Genomic DNA, 12,833 nt, shown 5'->3' on the forward strand with positions numbered 1-12,833 from the left:
CACGGCCGCTTTTACACTAAGTTACGCGCTCCTGGAGACCAGGGACCTTGACAGTGTACCCACACAGCACCTGGTACAGTGCTACAGCGCTAGGCACGGAGTCGGTGCTCAGTTAACGGTTGCTGAGCTGAATTAACACGGAAAAATCACTCAGGGCAGGGTCTCGTGCTCGAGGTGCGGATGAATGATTCATGGGGGTGGTTCTTTGCATTCTTTACCTTGTAGTCACGTCGGGCCGAGCATCCAGCCGGCGGGGCACATACCTGTGGAGTTGGAAGGCAACTCCGCCGCCCGCAGCTGGCTCACGGGAAAAGCCCGCAGGGGGCAAGTTTACTCCGCCCGCCCGGAACCCGGCCGCAGGGGGCGGGCCTCGAGGGGAACTCTGCCCGCTGGCCCGCCCCCTCCTCGGCGCGGCGGAAGCTCCGCCCCCAGCCGCGCGCTCGCGCAGGCGGCGCGTGCCCGGCCCCCGCCCTGCGCCCTCGCGCCCCCGCGCCCTCGCGCCCTCGCACCGGGGGCGGGCTTGCTGCGCGTGCCGGGCGGGGAAGCGGCGCGAGCCGGGTTCCTGAGAACGTTCGTCGCGGGGGCGGCTCCGGGGCCTGAGCGGGCGCCGCCACCGCCTCAGCTTCGGAGGCCGGGCCGGAGGAGGCAGAGGAGGCTGCGGCCGCCGGAGACCTTTTCGACGCCCCCAGCTCCGGCCGGGAAGTGAGTACTGCGGGGGTTTGTGGCGGCCGCCGCAGGCTGCGGGAGAGGAGTGCGGTGCCAGAGCCTCGCGCCCGCGAGAAGCGGGAAGGAGCCCGCGCAGCGCCCTTACCTCGGGAGCCTGCGAGGGTGCAGGGCCGGGAGCGGCGGAGACGGCGCGCGGGGAGCCGGGGCCGCTGCACAGCGCGCGCTGTGAGGGGAGACGGCGCCGCGCGCCCGGACCTGGAGGGGCGAGCGCGGGGGATGGAGCGGAGCTCCGGGCCGCCGCCGCCGGGCTCTGAGCCCCGGGCCGCGGAGGAGGCTCCGGGGTCCCGAGCGCGCTTTGGCCGTAGGGCGCCGAGCCGGGGTGCGGGCGTAGGGCTGATGCTGCCCGTGCCCGGCTCGCAGGGAGGAGGCTCTGCCTTAGGTGTTTAAGGGGGCGAAGGAGGCAGGTCCTGGCAGAGGGCAGGTGAGGCAGGCAGGCCCTGGCAGAGGGAAAGGAATTTATTTCACATCACCTCCAAACACTGTTTCCCGAGGCACCTATCAGTGAACCTGTGCACCGAGGTCACCCGTTAAAGGAAAGTGTCCTGAGAGGAGGAAGGATGCAGCTAACGAATGCTTGCTGTTAAATTCCTGTGCCAGGCCTTGGGATTAGGGAGACCTTCCAGCAGCCTCAGCAAACGTTTATTGGTTAGGTACCTTGGGTAGAGAGCCATGGTCAGCACTGGGGCCACAAAATTGTGTAAAACACAACCATCATTTGCTCTTTAAGTGCTGGCAATTCGGTTGTAAAGGTATGCGTATGAAGTACAAAGCAACATTGAATTTTGTCTTATCCACTTTAGGTCTCTTGTCCCCAGTATTGGGAAATTGGAGCCATAAAATTGCTTGCTTTGAGGATTAAAGCAGGAGGGTCAAAGAAGCTTGTGGGAGGTACTTGGGAGAGTTTTGAAGGAACTTCTGCGTAACATTTAAAGAGAGAGAAGGGAAACGGAAATTGGAAAGAGAAAAGAAGTTACCTTTCTTCCCGAGTAGAATGAAACTCCATGACTATTAACTGCTAAATCCTCAGTGACAAGAACAGTGCCTGACCCACAGCAGGCACTAAATACCTACGTATTGCCTGAATGCATGAACCAAGCAAGGTTTTGCTCTATTTTACACAGAGCACTATTGATAAATCTGGTGTTAGGGATGGCTGAATGGACTTCCCTTGTTCCTCCGGTTCTCTCTCTCTTTTTTTTTTTTTTTGGCCGTGTGAGGTAACCCAGGTTCTTAGGTCTGGGCATTTAAAGTGATGGCTAAGGTGATGGAGTTGTCATATCTTGTGGTCTTGCTGCCACTTTCACATCTTTATTGCATGTTGGCTGCCAGGAGCTTACTCCTTGGGCCCTTGCTTCAAATCATCCCGTTCTGGCCCTTTTCTATCACTTGAGGAAGGAGAGTACTTTTGTCTAGAAAACACTTTTTCATTTTTATCTTGGTTCTTTTATCTTAGATCTGTCATAAGAGGATGTATCTCTGCTCTTCTGTAAGGGCTGGGATTCTGCCTTTTTTCTGCCTTGGTTGGATTTCTGGACTCTCGAGCTCCAGGCTGCTGTTTCAGTTGCCTGGGTTGCAGTGCCTGTTGGGTTACTTTGCCTGCCAAATTAAAACTTGACCTTTTATGAGTTCTTTGAGAATTTTTATCGTACATAAGTGGAATTACTTTTGAAGGGGGTTGTGTAGTCAAGGTAGTGTTGGCAAGGCTTTTGAGTGTCCGCTATGTGTGAGAGACAAAATTTCTACTTAGTTAGGAAATCAGATTTAAAACCAATAGAATGCCAAGTTACCATTTGTTTTATATCTTTAGTATAAATCTCTCAGGACCTAGGTTTCCTTATATAAAAATAAAATATTAATTCAAATTTGGCATTGTGTAGTAAGCCTTGAAGAACTAAGTTAATTTCTCTTTAGTTTTATGACTGTGTACTTAAGAGTGCAACCAGCAGGTGTCTACTAGTTCTTATTTTGGGATGCCTAGGTCCTGTAATTTTGGATGCCTTGTTCTAGGTTTTCTCAGTGATATTGTATTTTATTTATATATTTAATTTACATTTATTTCAAAATCAGCTTTACTGATGTCTGCACAGATGTCCTGTGCAGAGCTGGTCTAGTGGGGTTATGTCTGAAAGTATGGTAAGTTGAAAATGCATTTAATACACCCAAACTACCGAACATCATAGCTTAGGCTAGCCTACCTTAAACATGCTCAGAACACTTACATTAGCCTACAGTTGGGCAAAACCATCTAACACAATGCCTATTTCATAATAAACTGTTGAATGTCTCATGTAATTTATTGAATATCGTACTGAAAGTGAAAAACAGAATGGTTGTAAGTATCTGGGTTGTTTACTCTTGTGGCTCACCAGGAGCTGTGGCTCATTGCCGCTGCCCAGCATCATGGGAGAGTATCATACTGCATATTGCTAGCCAGGGAAAGGATCAAAATTCAGATTTGAAGTACAGTTTCTACTGAATGTGTATTGCTTTCGCACCATCTAAAGTCAAACCATTGTAAGTTGGGGACTGTCTGTACTTTGTAACCACTATCTCAATCAAGATATAGAAATTTACATCACCGTAGAAACTCCCTCATGCTGGTTTGCAGTAAATACTCTCATCACCTCTCATTTTATTTATTTCTAGTTACACAAGTATGAGGGCTGTGGCATCTAGTGCAGGAAGTATACTGCCCAATTTTAGGGGATGCCATTCACATCGGAGTGCCTGTGAATGGCAGCTCCTGGAGTTGTATTGTGCAGTCTGGGGCTGTGTACTGCAGCTCTGCAAATGGCTCATGAATGCACACTGTCTTATTAAATGCTCAAACATTACAGACAGAATACAAGGCTCCTTGACCCACTCCCTTCTCCACCAAAACGGCAGTTATCAGTTTGTTGTGATCCTTCCAGACCTTTCTCTATGCATTTTCATCTATATATAGATGATACGGGAAGAAGTAGGGTTTCCTCCGATGCCCACATTAATGACATGATACTGTAGACATTGGTCTGCAACTTCTTCCTAACAGAATGTCTGAGATCTTTCCATGATGGAACATAAAGATCTACCTGGTTCTTCTTGACTACTACACAATACCATACATAGTATATATTGTACTGTAGTTTATTTAATCCTCTCCTCATTAATGGCCGTTAAAGCTGTTTGCCATTTCACCATTGCTGCAGTGAATGAAAAGTAGAATTGCTGGGTCAAAGGGGTGCATGCTTTAAATTAATTGATGGAGGTTTAACCATGTTGCCACTTGTGGATCTGGTTCATTTATTTTTAAAAGCTGAGTAGTGTTCAGTTGTAGACTTAAATCACTGTTTATGTATCCTCCACTAACTGTGGGACGGTTAGGTTACTTTGGATACTAATTCATTGCTGGATTTATGTGTTGCCAAAGCATCCTGCCCGTCTGAGGCTTGCCTTTTCCTTTTGTTAACAATGTCTTTAGTTGTATACAAGTTTTACATTTTAATGTTATATTTATGGAAAATTTTACACTAAATTAACAAAATTTGTTTCTGTGTCTGGTTTAAGTAAATTTTCTCTACCCCAGGGTATGAATTCTATATATCTGTATTTTCTTCTAAAATTAAAAAAGAAGTTTTGCTTTCTGTGTGGAATTTCTATATGGTGTAATGAAGTGATATATATTTTTTTCAATTTGGAAAACCAGTTTTTCAGCACTTTTCCTCATTTTTTTTTATTGTGGCAAAATATACACAACATAAAATTTACTATTTTAACCATTTTTAATTGTACAGTTCTGTGACATTAAGTACATTTACATTGTTGTATAAACATCACTATCCATTTCCAGAACATTTTATCTTTCTCAACTGAAACTCTGTATCCATTAAACACTGATTCCGCATTCTTTTCTCCCTCCAGCCCCTGGCAACCACCATTCTGCTTTCTGTCTCTGTGAAGTTGACTACTCTTGGCACCTTCTATAAGTGGAATCATACAGTATTTGTCCTTTTGTGTCTGGCTTATTTCATTTAGCATAATGTCTTCAGAGTTCATCTATATTGTAACATGTGTCAGGATTTCCTTTTTTTTTTTTTTTTTTTGACCCCGCCTCGAGGCTTGTGGAATCTTAGTTCCCTGACTAGGGATTGAACCCAGGCGCTCGGCATTGAAAACGCCAAGTCCTAACCACTGGACCTCCAGGGAATTCCCAGGATTTCCTTATTTTTTAAGGCTGAATACTATTCTGTTGTATGCATACATTATGTTTGCTTATTCATTCATCCATCAATGGACACTTGGGTTGCTTCTGTCTTTTGGCTATTGTGAATAATGCCGCTATGAACATGGGTGTGCAAATATCTGTTCAAATCCCTGCTTTCAATTCTTTTGTGTATACACCCAGAAGTGGAACTGTCCATGATATTAAAAAAATTATGTACATAACTGAATATGACCAAAATGGGTGGATAGTACAGAGAGTTCCTATAAACCCCCTCTTCTTCAGGGGCACTTTCCCATTATTAACATCTTGCATTAGTGTGGTACATTTGTTACAACTGATGAATAAATATTGATACATTATTATTAACTTAAGTTCATGGTTTATATTAGGCTTCTGCTCTTTGTGTTGTACAGTTCTATGGGTTTTGACAAATGCAAAATGTTATCACATGACATTTCATGTAATGTCATTGCAGTATCATGCAGAATAATTTCATTGCTCTAAAATCCCCTGTATTCCACCCATTCATTCCCCCCTCCCTCCTGCTGAGCTCCTGATAACAACTGATCATTTTACTGTGTCTATAGTTTTTGGTTTTTTAAAATAAATTTATTTATTTTATTTTTGGCTGCATTGGGTCTTTGTTGCTGTGCGCGGGCTTTTCTGTAGTTGCGGCAAGCGGGGGCTACACTGGGTTGTGGTGCGCGGGCTTCTCATTGCGGTGGCTTCTCTTGTTGTGGAGCATGGGCTCTAGGCGCGTGGACTTCAGTAGTTGTGGCACGTGGGCTCACTAGTTGTGGCTCGCGGGCTCTAGAGCGCTGGCTCAGTAGTTGTGGCGCATGGGCTTAGTTGCTCCGCGGCATGTGGGATCTTCCCGGACCAGGGCTTAAACCCGTGTCCCCTGCATTGGCAGGCGGGTTCTTAACCACTGTGCCACCAGGGAAGCCTTGTGTCTATAGTTTTGCCTTTTCCAGAGTGTCATATGGCTTGGATCATGCAGTATTCTAGGCTTTCAGACTGGTCTCTTTCACTTAGCATTATGCCTTTACATTTCCTCTGTCTTTTCTTGGCTTGATAGCTCATTTCTTTTTATTGCTGAATAATATTTCATCGTATGAAAGTACCACAGTTTGTTTATCCATTCATCTATTGAAGGACATCTTGGTTACTTCTAGTTTTTGGCAGTTATGAGTAAGCTTCTATAAATATTCATGTGCAGGTTTTTGTGTGGACATAAGTTTTCAGCTTTCTTGGGTAAATACCTAGGAGCGTGATTGCTGGATCGTATGGTAAAGGTATCTTTAGCTTTGTAAGAAACTGCCTGTCCAATTTTGCATTCCCAACAATTTTAAAATTGTATATCCTAGCACCCTAAATGTACTTAAAAAAAAATCTTTGTCAGACTGTTCTGTAAAATTAAACCGCATCTGGTATGAATTTATATTCTAATTGTTGCTTTTGTTGGCTGTCTTTCTTAGCATTATACTTCTTTATATGTTTTTTTTTTTTTTTTTTTTGTGGTACGCGGGCCTCTCACTGTTGTGGCCTCTCCCGTTGCGGAGCACAGGCTCCGGACGCACAGGCTCCGGACGCACAGGCTCCGGACGCACAGGCTCAGCGGCCATGGCTCACGGGCCTAGCCGCTCTGCGGCATGTGGGATCTTCCCAGACCGGGGCACGAACACATGACCCCTACATCGGCAGGCGGACTCTCAACCACTGCGCCACCAGGGAAGCCCTCTTTATATGTTTTGAAGTTTTGATTTACAGACTTATTTGAGGGTGAGTACTTTTGCTTTTGTTTCTCTTATTTCTGTGCTCACCCTTCTCTGTGTGGTGATATTTCAGGTGCTTCCAATGATTGGACTCTAGTCAAGAAATCAGATATGATAATGGTCAGGGTCCTGCTCTTTGAGGTAATTGGGGCTATTTTAGATCTGCTCACAGAGTGTGTGAATGTCTTGGTTCATTTCCTGGTCATGAGGCTGTGTTTTTATCTTCTCACTTTTCAGAGCCCAGAGCACCACGTAAACCATAGTTCTAGGCAGAGACTGGCAGCAGTACTTTTTCACTTCCTTTCAGCTCTAGCCTCATCCTTGGCTTTAAGCAGTGAATCTGGCTCAGATGTCTCCTGTTTCTCCACCTCTTTCACTCTGTGTCACTGTTGCCCTGAAGGAAGTATACACCTGCTTCTAGACTCAGAGTCCAGCAAGCCTGTAGCTTCAGTCCTGCTCACAGTTTTGTGTATCTGTTCTGTTTCTGATCCACGTGGAGGGTTGTCTTGTTTTTGAGCCTTTTTAGTAACTTAAAAAATATATTTAAACATATCTATTACTGTGTATTTGGAGCAGAGGGGATGCATTGAAGTGTTTACTTACTGGGCTGCTTTGACTAGAAGACTTAATTGACCAGGCTTCTTTCTAAACTTGATACCACTTATCTTGTTTTCTGTGTTATTGCAATGCCTAGACCCTCCAGTGCAAAAGTTGAATAGCAGTGATGATAATGGGCATTTTAATCTTTTTCCTGAATGGGAATGCTTCCAGTGTTTCACTGTTAGATATGATACTTACTAAAGGTTTCTGGTAGGTGTCTTTTGTCAATTTAAGGAGGTTTCCTTCTATTCTTGGTTTATATTTTTACTGGGTGTTGAATTTTATTGCTTTTTGGCATTTGTTGAAATTATCATTGATTTCTCTTTAATATGTTAAGAGTAGGACAGACCTTTCTGAGTTGCAGATAACTGAGAGAAACAGATATATTGTATCTGATTTACTTGTTAATACATTTTTAACAACCAAAAAATGAACTTTTAAAGAAAACACATTTTGATCTTGAATTTTTGTATATTAACAATATTATGTATGAGTTATATATTATAATATTATATATATATGCTATATATTATGGCATTTCAGCAATAATTAGGTTTGGACCAAATATTCCTGTAACTAAGCCTCACTGTAATCAAATAGTGTACAGTAAAAAAAAGTTTTTTGGGGCGGGAGTAACTTTAGGGACTCTATAAGGACTTTTTCAGTCCCTAACCATTCAAGCTTCTTCTTGGCTTCTTTTTCTAGACTCTTTACTCTCTCCTTTTAATTTTTATCTCTGCTTGCTCTGTCTCCTCTTGCCAGAGAGAGTCTTTCTTCTGCAAGTAATAACAACTGTTATTTAGTGTGCGGCTACTGTATTCAAGAGATTTTCACAGATAATGGCTACACTGTAATCTTTACCACTGTGGAAGCTAGGTATGGTATCTCCAGTGTTTGGGTGAGGAAATTGAGCTCAGAGAAGTTAAAACTTGTTTAGGGCCACACAGCTAATCAGTGACAGGAGTGATATTTGAACCAGGTCCAACTTCAAAGCCCATATTCTTTCTTTATGCTCTCTCTAAACAAGGCTTTTATGTACCAAGTTCAACTTGGGTTTTGTTTTTTTGGCTTACCCACATGATTCCTGCGTGTGGTGATATGACCACTTTGTGTCTCCAATATGATTTGTGTGAAAATTTTCCTTTAGTCAGGTACGTCATTGCTTTTTACCGGTGTGACGTTTTACATGTCCTTGAGCAGTTTCTTAAAATGACTAAACCTTTTTTAACTGCACAAACAAAAATAGAATAAATAGTGTCATGGTTAAGCATGTGGGCTCCAGAGTAAACTATGTTGCTTGGACCTTGAGTTTATTTTCCTTTAACTTTTTAAATATTGTGAAATGTTGGCCCTCAAAAAGGTATAGAGAATAAAAATTGTGAATACCTGTGTACACACCACTTAACTTAAGACACTAGGCTCCTTTTAAAGTTGAACCCCTACTGCTTCCCAGTTGTATTCTCCTCCCCTTCTGAGGGAACCACTATTCTGCATTTGATACTTTTCATTCTTGTACATATTTTCATACTTTTATTACATATGTAAGTAGCCCTAAAATGTATATTGTTTTGCATTAAAAAAACCCCTTTATATTAACAGTATTAATTATATCTTTTTATAACTTTATTTATTTTTCTCTCAGTATTGTGAAACTTATCCATATGGATATATGTAGCTCTAGTGCATTTATTTTCTTCACTGAATAGGATTCTGTTATTGGGCTATATCACAGTTTTATGTTTTCCTGTGGATTGGCAATTAATGTGTTCTGATTTTATTTGTTACTACAAATAATGCTGCTATTCTTGTCACGTCTCTTTGTGTACACATGCATGTTTTTTAGAGTGTGTACTAGGAGTAAACTACTGGTATGTGTGCCATGCACATCTTCAACTTCCGTGTGTATTGCTAAATTCCACACTGAAGTAGTTTTCCAATTAACATTCACACCAGCGATGTGTGGCTTCTCTTCCTTCCCTGCCTTGTCACCCGTTGGTGTTTTAGGCTTTATAATTTTTGCAAATCTGCTGGATGTACCATGCAATCTTATTATATTAATCTTACATGTTTTTCTGATTACTAATGAGTTTGAACATTGCTCCATGTTTTTATTGGCTCTTAAGTTTTCCTCTTCTGTGATTTGCTGGTTTTCATCATTTACCTGTTCTGTTGTGTTGTCTTTTTCAGATTGATTTATAATTTTAAAATACATTTTCGATGCTAATATTTCACATAGATGGCTTCAAAGTTCTTCTTCCAGTTTGTGGCTTCTCTTTTAAAACTTAAAAAAAAAATAGGATCTTTTGGTGCACTTAAGTTTTGGATTTGTGGTTTTAATTTATTGTTTATGAAATTTTACCTACAGACCACAGGCAGAAAAATTATCCTAGTGTCTTCACATATAGAAAGGTGGTATAATGGACCAGGGGTTAGGGGTTCTGGGTTTCTATTTCCATGCCTTTATTGTGAAGTACAACTATAGCCTGAGACTAGACATTTTATTTATTTGGATGTGCAAAATATGAGACCTGGGTATTTCTAAGCCCTTACATTCTGATTCTCCATTGCTTTGCCTGTGGTTTTTGTAGCTCATAATTAATCATTACTACCAACATGTTAACTGAAATTAAAGATATGAGAACTTAGAAATGAGATTTTGTTAACATCCAGGATTTTGGTATGAAGGCTGCATGCTGCGTATGTGATCAAAAAGAAATACAAATAATTTGATTTAGGTTGGAATACATTTAATTGGTCTTATTTTTTTCACTAATTCCAAAGTCATTTGAAAAAGTAATTCTTATATATCTTTTTAAAACACGCTTTAGGGTTATTTTTTTTTTTAACTATAACTATAGAAATAACTAACAAGGATACTTTTTTCCTGAAATATGACTATGAAAACTAAAGCTTTGTGTCATTTCAAGAATGTGCCCTTTTCTTTACTGTTCATGTTTTTATAAATTTATTTATTTTACTTATTTTTGGCTGCATTGGATCTTCGTTGCTGTGCATGCGTGGGATTTCCCCAGTTGCAGCGAGCGGGGGCTACTCTTCGTTGCAGTGCGCGGGCTTCTCATTGCGGTGGCTTCTCTTGTTGCGGAGTATGGGCTCTAGGCAAGTGGGCTTCAGTAGTTGTGACACATGGGTTCAGTAGTTGTGGCTCATGGGCTCTAGAGCACAGGCTCAGTAGTTGTGGCGCATGGGCTTAGTTGCTCTGCGGCATGTGGGATCTTCCTGGACCAGCGTTCGAACCCATGTCCCCTGCATTGGCAGGCAGATTCTTAACCACAGAGCCACCAGGGAAGCCCAGTTCATATGGTTTTAATATTTGCTTATTAGGTAAGTAGTTTAGTATCTTTGCTTAGAACTAAAATTTCGTCTTTATGAACTAAGCAGCCCATGGCAGGTTTTAGGAAAAACTATGAGGTTTGTCTTTAGCAGACTAGAGGTGTCTGTTTCTCCTTTTTGTGCCTTACTTTCCCCCAGTTTTCTTCCTTTCCTTCCTTCCTTTTTTCTTTGGGTTGCGGCATGTAACTTGCAGGATCTCAGTTCCCTGATCAGCGATTGAACCTGGGCCATGGCAGTGAAAGTGCTGAGTCCTAACCACTAGACCGCCAGGGAACTCCCCTGCCGCAATTTTCTTATATTCTATTTTCTGATTCCTTGGGCACACGGCGTTTCTAGCTCTTTTACCGCCTTTCAATTTTGTTAACACCCTTTCTCTATTCCAGACTTTTTTTTTTTTTTTTTGGCTGCGTTGGGTCTTTGTTGCTGTGCGCGGGCTTTCTCTAGTTGCGGCGAGTGGGGGCTACTCTTCGTTGCGGTGTGCGGGCTTCTCATTGCGGTGGCTTCTCTTGTTGCGGAGCACGGGCTCTAGGCGCGTGGGCTTCAGTAGTTGTGGCACACGGTCTCAGTATTTGTGGCTCGTGGGCTCTAGAGCACAGGCTCAGCAGTTGCGGCACATGGCCGTAGTTGCTCTGCAGCATGTGGGATCCTCCCGGACCAGGGCTCGAACCCGTGTCCCCTGCATTGGCAGGCAGATTCTTAACCACTGTACCACCAGGGAAGTCCCTCTATTCCAGATTTAAAATGTTGTAAATGATTGATAAAAAAGTATTTTCTCTTCTTCCAGCTCTATATTTTTATACTTTTAAATAAATCAGAAAAACTGTAAATTAAGGAAAAAGAGTCTTGCCAATAGAATTCTAGTCTAGGCATCATTCAAGAGGGTAGTTGCATAATAATATCAATAATAATAATAATAATAATAATAGCAGCTAACATTTATTAGGCTCTTGTTTTGTGCCAGGCATTGTGCTAAATGCTTTACATAATTTATTTAACAGTTACCACAGGGGATTCCTGGTTAGAACTATGTGCTTCCACTGCAGGGGGCCTGGGTTTGATCCCTGGTTGGGGAACTAAGATCCTGCAAGCTGCCAGTCAAAATCAAAAACACCAGTTACCACAGCCCTGGGAGGTTGTATTTGCTATTCAGAGCTCTGTAGTAATGGAGTGCAGTCACTGAATATTTTTTATTGGAACGTAGAGAACTTTTTCAGATTTGTAAAATCAAACAAACAAACCAAAAAACCCAATCTCTAGGGCTTTACCAATGTTTACTTTCCCTGGCTTTTTTTTTTTTTTTTTTTAATATGAAAGAGAAGAGAAAAGAAAAGAAGTATTAGGGGAAGGATAGTTGAGAATTTTCCTGAAATAAGCAAGGAAGTTAGTTCTCTTATAGGGGAGTTTGATTAGTTCCAGTTAAGAACATGTTAGTGACAAGCACAGTGATCTCTGACTTCTAAATTTAAGGAGCATCCAGAGAAAAACTGACAGGAGTTTTGCTGGCAGAAAATGAACTTACACAAGAAGTTTTGACACCTAGATGCTTTGAAGTAACTGAGAGCTGGAAGTTAAGACATTAACAGAAAGATTCAGGGGAAGTGAGGGTTACTTAACACTTAGGTGTAGTATAGAGACTTTCTGGAAACATTTCTAGAGCCTGCTTTCTTTCCCTTAGTCTTTACTGTGGGATTTACTTAACTTCTGCCTGCAGACTTAGTCTAGCTCTGGAACACATTGCTTCCCTGACAGGGCTAATGAGGGTCCAGAGGTTTTGCTGCACTAGCCTCCTGACCCTGTTTAACTGTGACCTAAGGTCTGCGCAGCACCAGGGCTTGGGGACCTGTATTCTTTCCTGAGTCCTGGAGTCGTCGTGTTTGCCCTGGAGGGGATGATGTGGCACAGTGGAAAGAGAATAGGCTTTATTGTCAGATTGGTTGCCTACTCCACGAATTACTAGCTTTGGAATGTTAGGCCAAGTTAACTAACCACTTAGGCTCTAAATTCCTCATCTGATTCTGCCATTCACATTCCTTATTTGCTCCTCAAGCCTAGCACAGTCTCACCTTTTCATTCTAGTTTTTTTTAAGAGTAATGGTTTCCAAAGTGGGAGGCGTGCAAAATGATCTTCTAGGCAGGGTATAACAAGAAAAAAATGGGCAATTAACTTTACTAATATT

General features: G+C 42.3%; 1 protein-coding gene across 10 annotated transcripts in view; it reads left to right on the forward strand.

The window, feature by feature from the left end:
- Positions 1–518: 518 nt before the first annotated feature.
- Positions 519–12,833, forward strand: part of DTNB (dystrobrevin beta) — a 243,097-nt gene continuing 230,782 nt past the window's right edge. For all 10 annotated transcript variants that reach the window (XR_003795006.1, XR_003795007.1, XM_029232736.1 and 7 more), the window contains exon 1: positions 519–702. The gene's annotated coding sequence lies outside the window, so the exon portion shown is untranslated. The remainder of the gene's footprint in view (positions 703–12,833) is intronic.

This window comes from Monodon monoceros, unplaced genomic scaffold (assembly GCF_005190385.1).
Source record: "Monodon monoceros isolate NGI ecotype Baffin Bay Population unplaced genomic scaffold, NGI_Narwhal_1 Super_Scaffold_19, whole genome shotgun sequence".
Taxonomy (NCBI): Eukaryota; Metazoa; Chordata; class Mammalia; order Artiodactyla; family Monodontidae; genus Monodon; species Monodon monoceros.